General features: G+C 30.7%; 1 protein-coding gene across 2 annotated transcripts in view; it reads left to right on the top strand.

The window, feature by feature from the left end:
• LOC116766723 (EGFR adapter protein-like) overlaps positions 1-12,091 on the top strand; it is a 175,095-nt gene that overhangs the window by 50,535 nt on the left and 112,469 nt on the right. The window lies entirely within an intron of this gene.

Genomic DNA, 12,091 nt, shown 5'->3' with positions numbered 1-12,091 from the left:
TAAAAGACGTTTTCTCGGCGCTCGAACAAAAGTAAAGTTTAGTATAGCATAGTCTTGTAAAGCTTCTCAAGGAGTCACGGTACAAAGTTTTAATTAAACATTATACTTAGCCTCTGTGGTCATTTCTGTTACGGGATAAGTTTAGTTCTTAGTGATTACGACGTTGTTCATGGATCGCACTATTACTTATAATGTAAATGTTAGGACTTGTAGTAACGCTATGTGCAGAACAAATTGGAAGTCGCTAAAGAGAGCGGTTTATTTAACACCATCTGAGATTCAACTCGGAACTTGTTGGCTCACAAACAAATGAAACCGTTTTCCTTACAATTAGGAGTGACCGTGTAAGTTTTAATTCACAATTATCTTATATTGCCACTACGTTTAACTAATACAATGACACACTGTGACACGTGTTATATTAGAAATATCTATGTTTCGTTTTTAAACGTATGTTACGTGTGACCGATCTGGCTCTTTGAACAATAATTATGTATTCTGGGATTCTGCAAACTAATACAATATATTAAAACAGTTTATGTCCCTTATTATACATAGAAGTAAGATTAGAATTTATTGTATTAGCACTCGTAATTTTATTGTATTTATAATAATCTTTGACTTCCTTTTTACCTTTGTATAGAGACAAAATTAGTAGAAAATCTCGGTAAAGCCTTTAAAAAAATTATATAAGTTGGAAGACTTAGAGATCGATAGATTGAGATCGATTGATTGGTTAAGTTGAAGGCAGTTATATTACCGAAAACTCTTACCTTATTATTTTATGATAGTATATAATTTAAACATAAATTGTTCTGTGAACTATTGGAATCGCATCTCTGGCAAACGTTTAACACTTCTTACTTGTGGGTAAATTATAAAAGAAGATTGATGGCCTTACAGGGAATAGGTAAGAAATTAAAATGTAATTTCTATAATTAACAAATCACACTTTTTGATTGAGTATTCGGTTAACTGTATTTGATGTGGCTACTACGTATTGCCTTATATTAATTTTTGAAATTAGAGACCTTAAACCGCAATTCAGGTCGAGAAATATTGTCTTTGGTACTATTATTACACTTGGTCCTTTGTGTGAGAAATTAAATTTCAGAATAAGCCGTTTTATATTGAAAATGTTACTAAATAAAGAAAATACTGTTGGATAGCTAATCAATTTTGGAAGAGGATGTCGGAGCCTGGCAAATATTATAAAGACACAAAAAACTATGTTTATTTGGAAATGATTCAGGTAGTGCAACCACATTAAGATAATAATCGAAAAAATCTCATTTAATAAGTATTTCTCTGGAGGTTCTAATTGGCAAACATATGTATGTGTACTGGTATGTGAACAAAAGGGACAGTGCCATAACAACGAAACCTATAGGCAGCAATCCTTCAGTTATTGATTTGATTTTTTTTGTGAGAAGAATTTTTGATGTGTGTAAATTTTAACAAATCATTTTCACTGCTTTGTCACTCCGTACCTTATATACACATTCTTGCCCGCGGTTCGATCACTTTAATTTTATTTAAGGGTTATAATAATCCTATACTGTCGCTGATTGTTGGAGCGACATCCAGATTCCTGTAACGACCACTTACTTCTAAAATCAATTTAGTTCTAAAATTATTATTTGAGATGGAGCTTGTCGCCAAAGAAGTTCCTAAGTTTTGTCTACAGGCGAGATTTGTGCTCATATATTTTAGTGAATTGATATTGATTCGGCAGTAAGCTGAAATTATTTAATATTTTATAGGGGCTCAATAAGAATTTAATGATTCAATCAATGTATGAAGGGTGTGTTTTTGGTAACTAGACTGATAACAACTTTCTCGGAATAGGCTTCTATTTGCACTTATAATATTCGATTTCCTCGCAGTGTTATTTATTCCTTTATATTTTATAGAGAAAGATAAAAATTTATTATATACTAAGAACCCTTTCTCGACTTTTTTTCAAAACTAATATAACTTTTAATGTAAATAGATAGTTATGAAAACATCAATAAGTATAAAATTGGTTATGAATTTCTTATAATCGGTTTAATTTTATGATTGGTATAAAAGGGTGAGAGGAGATCTTTCAATAACATAATAACTCTTGTTTATTTTATAATAAGTTGTCTGTGGTCACTTGAGTTCACTCGCTTCAGTAGGTCCCGAACCAGTCCTTTAGTAAGGGATTAATGAAATGCTTGCTCAACCCTTTTAAGATTGAATGCCTAAGAGCGCAAAATAAGATAATTTCAAAGATGAATATGCGTCTAACCGTGACCTAAATACCGTGCCATCGTGCAACGGTTTTATTCTAAAAAGATGTTTTTTTAAGTAGGAATAAATTTGTTTGTAATGAAATAAATAACTATGTTTTATACGTGTCATAACCGGTAACGTTTTTTAAATAATTTACATTACATTTGGCGAAAACAAACAGACAAACAAATACTACGACAAAATAATTATGCAATTTTTAAAATCTGTGGATGTGAATTTATAATTTTTATAAAAATAAAAATATTTATAAATAATATAATAGATTTGATAACTTTTTCTTTTTATCACATCTAATACACGTACCTCTCATATCCTTACATTACTTTGACTTTGAACTAATATTTATTTACATACAACTGTATGCGTTTCATTCTTTGTAACGGCATTCCAGTTCTATGAGACTCTTTTCAACGTCAGCAGGTGGGCTCAGCCCTACATTGCAAACAGGTTTGGAGTTTAGCCAAAAATTTTGACAAATTCGTTATAGATAACAAAGATACCTTTTCTTTAAATTTTCTTTTTTATGCCGGATAGATCTGAAAATAAATAATTTTAATAAACTTAAATAATATTCAGCATACATATAATATAAGAATAGTTTTTTAAACGGGAATTCAAGAACTATAATATAATAATCGAGAACCAGAGCATAATTATGAAAACAACTCATTAGTTTGTAAAATTATTGTCACCATTCGACAAGCCCGCCTCTCTCAGCTGCTGGACGGAGACGCGTCTTAAGAGCGCCAAACATTTATGAGTACTTTTTCATTAATGTAATAATAAAGCGATTCAACATGCTTGATTCTTTCCAGATGAGTCAATAAGTAGAGTAGGTGAGGATGGTCGATGGTTTCTGTACGAACACACTGCGGAAGCGCGAGATGAAATAAATTAATTATCCTCTTACATCTGTTTCATTACAGTCGAGATCACTACGATGAGTATCTCCCTTCATGTTCATAGAAACGGCTTCACACTATCTATTTGTAATATTTAATTAACGTTATAAACATATATTTTGTATTGGAATAAATACACGTTTTTTTGCGATAAATTGTATTTCAGAGTGAGAAGAAAATCACTCGTAATACATCGCGTTAACCAAAAGATTCTAAGGATTCTTAATTTGAAATGGTCGAATGGGAATGTAATGATGCCTTTTGTATGTTCGACTTTGATTTCGATCACATTTCTTTGTTACTTTGAAGCGAGTTTCGTAGAATATTGCCCATTATATTCAGTAACAGAAAGCTTGTTTAATACAAACACTAATTTCATTAGTTTGGTATAATTTAATAATGATACAAACTATTTATATTGTTAGTAATTTTTCTAGACCTTTATTAAACTTGCAGTTTACATGTATAACGTAAATTTATTGAGGAAAAATCTTACACTACAATTTATAGTTGAGTGTGTGACGTCATCCTAGATTCAATATGGCAAAATACTTAAGATGGCGAACTTGTTTTATGATACCCGTTCAACATGAGAACTAAATGAAAGGGTATATTGATTTAAACGAAACTAATATATTTCGGATATACTACGTGGATTTTATTATTTTAAAACTACATACTACTACATGTGACGACATCTCGTCTGCCCGTGATCACGGTTGCTGAAAAGTAATCGAAACGTCGGGATTATGTAGTTTTAAAATAATAAAATCCGTGTGGTATATCTGAAATATATTATTTTTATTTAAATGAATAAAACTCGCGAAAGTCTTAGATCTCATTAGGGTATATTGATATTAATTATAATGGTATTTAAAACTTATTCATTGAACGTAAATGAAATATCTTGTTCTGAATTATAAATGCGGTAGTAACTCTTCCTATTTGTCTGTATGTTACGTTTGCTGAGTTTTGGTATAGAGACAGATGGAACCCTGGAGAAGGACATAGGCTATCTTTTAACCCGATCCCGACACTACACGGGTTGATCCATGAAGCGCAGTTCGCGTTAAGTGGCCGTAATGGCAGAGAACGACTCTGACGTCCACGCGGGCGGAGTCGCGGGCAAAAGCTAGTATTGCTATATATTGCTGACGTTCCGTTATAAGTTGATGCTTAGACTCCAAAATCTTTCTAGAATTTAGCCCGAAGGACACAAATCTTGTATTTATAAGAAAAATATTATAGGTCTACGTTATTTGCATCATGTATACATAACTATGCATTTAGTAAGAAGCGGTAATTTAAACACCATAATCAGAGATTTACAATTTATTATAACTTCAACATTGTTACAATTAAGACATTACAAAACATATATATCGACATTTTTATATTGACATCTTATAGTTTAGGTTTCATGTAAATCATTTACAGTATTGAACAGTCAAAAAGTATCAAAACGTATTTTTATAATAACGGAAATAAGTACAGTTTATATTTCAGAAACATATTGTAAAACGTTTTGTTCATGTCTTGATATTTAAATTAATTTAAATAAAACTAATACTTTTCGGACTTACTACGCGCATTTTATTATACAAAAAAACTATATACGCCCGAAGTTTCGGTTACTTTTCAGCAACCATGTTCACGGACAGACGAGATACCCATCCCACGTCTAAAATTAAAAGGTTTAAAATACGCGTAGTAAATGCGAAAAATATTAATTTCATTTAAATGAATACTCGCGAACGTTTTAGATCTCACTGTATTGTAATTTCATTTTAATTCATTCAACCATTAAATTTGAAATGTTAGTTACAATGAATAAGACTACAAGACGCGAGTCAGAATTAACATACTTTTATTGTTGAAACGTATTTTTATTTTGTGAAGGGTCGACTCGTGCAACTGATGTTGTTATGTTATCTCGTGAAAAACGTTACTATCATTGTAATTCGAAGTTCTTCCTTTGGATTCTTAAAACGCGCCTTAAATATTAATTCAAAAGGTTTCAGTGTTACAAGACGTTTAAAACACGTTCTACCTATATATCGGATTTTTTTCGAGTGTCAAGAATAAAAGGAAACAGTAACTAGTTTTAGTCCGTTGAATTATAACGTAGGTTTATGTTAAAATCTCACTTACTAATGATAGCTTTTGATGTTTAAAGTTTTTCCTTCGAGGTTTTATTACATTCATATTTAACTTCTTAGTATTCCGTATATTCCGAGTACCAATCTGATCCGTTTTTAATGTTTATCTTAATATTTCTTTCAGTGCCTTCAGTGTCGTTAGATATAAAGGATGAAAATAATATTCCTTTTTATAGTTTGCGAACTCATTGTTCTTGTTATTGCAAAGAACCGTCAAGGACATATATTTACCATTTACAAGTTGGTCGAGGGGTCGATCGAGGGGGTTCTAGGTCTTCAGCATAAACGTCGAGAGAAGCTATAAGTGACGGCTTTGCATTTGTTGCATATCTTCCCTTTTATTAAATATTTAGTTTTATGTTTTCTTAATAATTAAATAGTCTCGTTTAGGCATGAATATTGTTAATTTTTTTTTTAAATTAAACTATGAGGCTAACCTCATGTATAAAGTTTGCAATATGTATCAGTTGTAGCATGTAGTACGTTCAGGGATCTCGTCCTAAAATTCCAAAGTGCTTCCTACAAAATGTTTCAAACTGGAAACTTGTAACGAAACTATGTTATCAATTACAACAAGATATTTGAATTATTGTTCAATCGTTTTGTATTATAAGGCATTTAAAGCGTCTAGCGTATGGTCGTGGCTCTTCTCGCTTAGTATTAAGGATGGGAAGATTAACGTTTTATCTTTTTGAAATCGTATAGTAAGTTTTTTAATAAAATTCTTTATAACCATTTATTTTGTAATTTTTAGAGAAGAAAAATTATTTATTTATTTTAAAAGTATGTGAATATTATGACAAAAGGTAATACTCTTGTGTGCGGGGGATTACTTCGATAAAAGAACTCGTGCCTAAGATATACTGAGATCTATGTAATGAAGTTGTAAGCGCAATCATTGATTGTTGTACGAATGTACCCCAATTAATAACTTTAATACTACTTTAATATAAATTAATAGATCCAAAATAAGACTCTATGAATAAATAACTAAATTTTAAATTTACTTGTTCTTAATAGATTAAGTATTAATAAAACAAGAATATTTTTATTCATTGATCGCCTCATTAAATGTTACATAACTCTATAAATCAGCTCAGTTGTTTGAATATTGAGTTGATGGAGGTGTCTCGAATCTTTAAAAGTAATGACCTTTTATATTTCTCCTTATAGCACTAAGCCCGAGGGTTGGTATTTTCACACTACTGAGAGTTGTAATATTAAACTTCTCGGCGAGTCATAGAAAAGTTTTAATTAAATTTCATTTTACTTAACCTTCCCACTAACTTAAATTTAATGTTGAGGTTCAAAATTACGTTATGCTAATATAATTGCAGGTACGTAAGTTTGTTTACTGAACGTTGTTTATTACTAACGTAATAAATTACTGAACGTTATTAACTGGTTTTATTATAAATGTTAAGCCACAATGCAGTTTATTCATTGTAAGACTAAATAAATTTCCAAAATCATGGAAAAGATAACATTTAAGTCGCAGTACTTGTATTGCTTGTGAGAGTATTAATTTAACGCTTTATTAGTTTGATACATGTTTTAAATATGAGAGTTTTTTAATATATATATAGACGCGAGCCTTTACGTAGTAAATTAACTAAACCAATATAATAATGACTGTTTGTTGTACTAGACCGACTTTACCGTCATCCCCCTAAATACCATTCGTTGTTACTCTTCACCCTGTCAGTACACAGTCTCCGCTTACTCCTATGTTAACTTAACACGTACGATTCCCTCTTTATTAGCTCCTCGATCACCTGTCTAAACCCCAACACCCAATAAAATGTTTATCGTTTCGTAAGATGTTCGTGGGAGAGGTTGACGTGAACCGATATCGGTTGCAACATGTTTGTTCATTCTACTCAGTCATCAGGGCTCGTGAGTAAAGAATTGTATTCGTTTATTTTCTTTAGACAACTTGTAGTATGAATATGACAATACTTTTATTTTCTTATCAACTTCAAGGGTAAAAGTGTTTATCAAATTATAATTGTCGCGCTAATTTTCATGTTCTCATTATGATGTTACTTCTGTAACAAAATTAAGCTCTTTCTGTTCAATTTTAACATCTGTTCTGTGATAGACCCAGATGGCGCCGAGGCGTTGCAATTACAACTTATTAAATGATTACATTTCTGACTTAAGTCTTAACTGTTTGATAAAAGAGTTTCAAATTTTACTTAGTACTCTACTTAAATGACTTGTCTTCGGTTTATCAATTGTACAATTATTGAGAATCTTCAGCATGTGATAAACTTAGTTTTATAGGCTTATGAGTTTTTAAAACATATACTATACAATAACATAGCACAAGGCAAAAAACTAACAAACAAACTTTTAACATTTTAAATTTTGAGTTGAAAAAAATATTAAAAACTTCTCACAACCTAATAAATAGTTAATAAAAAAAATTATACACACAATCAATCTTAAAAAAATAGTATTTATGTAAGTTTTTTTACTTATACTAAACTACTTTAAAGTAGAAACTAATGTATACAGTACAATGGCCGAAGAAGAACTTGTAAAAATAAATATGCAAAATACAAACGAAGAGCTCATTTTTCACTGCCGATTTTGGCAGGAGATGTCATGTTTACGTTTGATTTCAGTTTTACAAATTTATGAGAATAAAAAGAATCTTCACAGAATTATAGTTTGACGAATACAGGGGCACCAAAATGATCTCTTATGGGTTTTAATAGAAACCGGTTTTGTCTGTTCAAAGTTTGATGTAACTTGGAGAACGAAGTATAATGTGGCTTAGACAAATATAGAATCAAATGCATCAAGACGGCGAACCCGGTTCGAATAAAAATTATTTGTGAAAAAATTGTCTAGTCATATCGATAGCGATAAATAAGTTTATAAAGATTGTTTGGTTTTAAGAAGTAGTGTATTTAAATAGCGCTAAGTTTTTAGGATCTAGTACGTAGTAGTCATTTTATCACGATACCTTTGAGCAAGCCTTTCAACATCTTCGCAGTAAGCATGGTCACAGACAGATAACTTGAATTTTTATTCTTTGCTTTTTTTATGCCTTAAACAGCAAACGTGTTGATAGTCCAACTTAACGTGAGTGCTCACTGATATTAGCAACACCAGGTTTGCTAATACATTGTAAGCATTGGAGGTAAGAAGGTACTTGGGAACATAACTTTAAAAAAATGGATGAAAATTAAATTTCATCTTATAAAGAATGAAGAAGAAAAATGAATCTCAAAGCTATCCAAAGATATATATCAGTTTATAAAGTAAGAAATGCGAACTATAACAATAACTGTCCAAAATGTACTATTATCTTGAATCATTAACAAATATCCATTTTGCGACACAGATTTTTTTGTTTATATTTATGCAGTATAATTCACATACATCGGATACAATAACACTTTCGGTATGAAACGTAAAATATATGATTTTCAAAAGATTTTCGCGACTACTCTGTATCGCCTCGAGGGAGAAATGAAACCTCTCCGATGTAACGTGAATTAGATAACATTCACATGACATTAAAATATTAAAATTGAAATAAATTTTATAAAGAAAATTGTTCTTGTGAAATAAAATTGTGTAACGTTTCGTTTCATGTTTTAATTAAATTGCATGTTATATAATATTAAAAATGAAAATACTTTATGAAGATGACCTTGTATGATGTTATTTTATATAAAAATAAATAAATAATGCGAAGTTAAATACAATTTTATAAGATTAAACGTAAATTAAATAATATATATTTTTATTTTGACCAAATTCCAGCTTTATTGGTTTTGCTCATAGCAGTACATAAATATATCACAAAACAGTACAATTTATAAACGAAAATTTTAAATTAATATTTGAAGCACATCTTAAAAGTCCTGAGGGAAATTATGGCTTGATAGGAATCGGGACGCGTATTAGTTGAAATATAGATTTTAATTAGGTTCTTTATTCAGGAAAAAGCCTCATCATTGTTTATATATATTATATATACAAATTAAATAAATATAAGTTTCAAGGAATATAATTGTGTATGGAATTAAATGTTAAGAAGATGTGTTATTTATAGATGACAGTAGCAAGGCAAGAATGTTATCGGTTGAAACTTGAGTTTTAGCAAAAGTTAAACTTCATAAGGAATAATTTTTCATGTTTATTTTATTCGTGAACACAAATTGAACAAATAAAAGTCTGAAATTAATTTCATTCATTTTAGTGACTTCATTTTTACGACTTTAATGAAGAAATAGTGACTCATGCAAAATAGAATACAAGGTGGTATCAAGTAAATAAACGGATGTAAGCCGCGGTTTCTGCTTCATTGCATGTCTCTTTGAACAGGTGTTCACGAAACCAATAAAGAAGCAATAGCGAGTCAGAGACTGATAGACTCTTTTTACAGACGTCTGAAACACAGAGGGGTCTTAAACCGTCTAGAGGATAGTAGAATTGTTCTGAAGGGTTACAATACTTTCAATAATTATTCAATGTTTACCTTTATTCCATAATTACGGAGGCTTCAACCTGATTGACTCATTTTAAACGTATATATGTATATTTTTATTTAAATATATCGGACCTCTTGTAATTTTTAACCATTTGTAAGTATTTTGTATTTCTAACATAATCGTATAACAAAATATATTATACAGTTTCGATTGTTGATTTTCCCAAAGTGTTTTATAATATGGAGTTTGTTGTGAAGGTGTGATAATGGATTCAAAATATTTATGTTATCATAATACTATGACTTTTTCCACTCACAAATACAACTTTTATATTATGGCTATAAAACATTGTACAATATTAAATGTAATAAACTGGTTCAAGGTACTTCGTTCACCATCGACTTTTAAGAGAACTACATTTAAGATTAGATGAACACATGGTAATGGAATAAAATACATTTTTCGTGGGTAGGTGTAAAATAAGGAACACATTTAATTTTTGATCCACTGTGTTTCATATTTTGAAATTCAATAATTCGTTAATAATGCAATAATAAGTATCCTACTTACGTGGCTTCCATTAACTTCTAGAAACATTCATTACTAATTTTTAAAATTCACAAATCAATTTGCACACTGAACTCAGCAAAAACATAGAAGACATTGTCTAAATATTTCACTCCACAATGGATCCCTTTGATAAGGAACTAGCACAATCTCGAGTACCTAAATCTTCAAGCCATTTCAAAGATCTTTTCAGTCTATCTGCTGAATACATCTCCTTCAAAACCTTGGTCTGGAAAACATTATTAATGTTACAGCAGCAGTTACAGCTATTATCAGCGAGTTTTGATAAGCATGAGGCAATTTGTAGAAACAAAATTCTACTTTTCACGGACTCAATGAAACTTCTGACACTGTGACACATTCCATCGCCAAATCTGTATTATCTGACCGCATGTAGGTGCCTGGATTGGTATGGAGGGTATTGACGTCTGTGATAGACTTCTATTCTTGTGAAATTGTCAAGAAACCACGAATCCAAGACAGAAAGTTTTTCAGGCCTCACGGAAACATTTCGGTATTAAAAACTGCTGGATTTCCGATGGGATATAGTTGTCGTCTTGCCAAATAAAAGCAAAACAAAGATTGTATCCAACAGTGAGCTGAAGGACTTAATAGAGAAGATTTCTAAAGGTGCATTACTTGTAGACCAACATTTTAGATCTCGTCGTATTCAGAAAGTTAAATGATTATCTTTCTGGCACTTTCTTTTCTAATTAACAATATTGTCATATTTGTTTTCCTTTTTTTTATAACATGGCCTTCATCCGTGCAAGTCATATTTGTTCTTCTTCTTCTTTGTTTTGGTTAGTGGCATTTCCTTATAGATTTCGCCAAATCATGTGCTGATATTATACTGAACTATGTAAAGAGGGATTTGTGAATGAACAAGGTTGCGACTAGAGACTAAGAACTTTAATACTGCTGAGATCGTTCACCGATAGGTAAAATGTTGATGTATCTAAAACAAACAAGAAAAGACGCATACTATATATAAAAATAGTTAATTGATTAAAAGACACACTGTCTACAGTTTGATGTTATTTTGGTTAATAAAAGAACATAGAATATAAACAAAAGGAGAATTAACAAAAGAGAGCAAGGACTTGAAGTCAATGGGGCGGTTGATATCGGGAGGGAGGAGATCATAGAGAGAGGAAGACAGTCGAGGGCAAGTGAAAAAAATGTGATCTGGGGATCCTTCATCAAGACCGCACTCACAAAGAGCTGTCCTTTATGCGTAGCTTACCCAAGTGGACAAGGGTACACGCGTGTCCTAGCCTTAAGTCATATTTGTTTCAAGTGTTTATTTTTGTGACATTTATACTGTGATTTCTATGTGACAGTTCTATCAAGTTGTGTTCGGATATTCGTAATCACAACTTTGTCATTGCTGCAGTGTATAGTGCTGTATATATTATGTTTGTCTTTTTTTTAAAAGCAGTCATGTGCAAAGGATGTTATCTGACTTAATTTAAGGTGGTTAATTGTTTTTATAAATTTTAGTATAATATTTTTAATATTTTAATAATTTTATATATATTATATGTTATGTGTGGTAGTATATTAAATATTGACATTGATAATTATTTATTTTCTGATACCTCTAAAGTCGATAGCCTGTCTTCTTGTTCTGATTTACAAATCCATAGTATTTTTCATGATTCTTCTATTTTCTTTAACACTGTACATATTAATGCACAGATTATTCCAACGCATTATTCCGATCTTCTGG

This window comes from Danaus plexippus, chromosome 10 (assembly GCF_018135715.1).
Source record: "Danaus plexippus chromosome 10, MEX_DaPlex, whole genome shotgun sequence".
In the NCBI taxonomy this organism is placed as follows: Eukaryota; Metazoa; Arthropoda; class Insecta; order Lepidoptera; family Nymphalidae; genus Danaus; species Danaus plexippus.
Note: the sequence above shows the minus strand (reverse complement) of the source record. Positions and strands in the feature narration are given on the sequence as shown.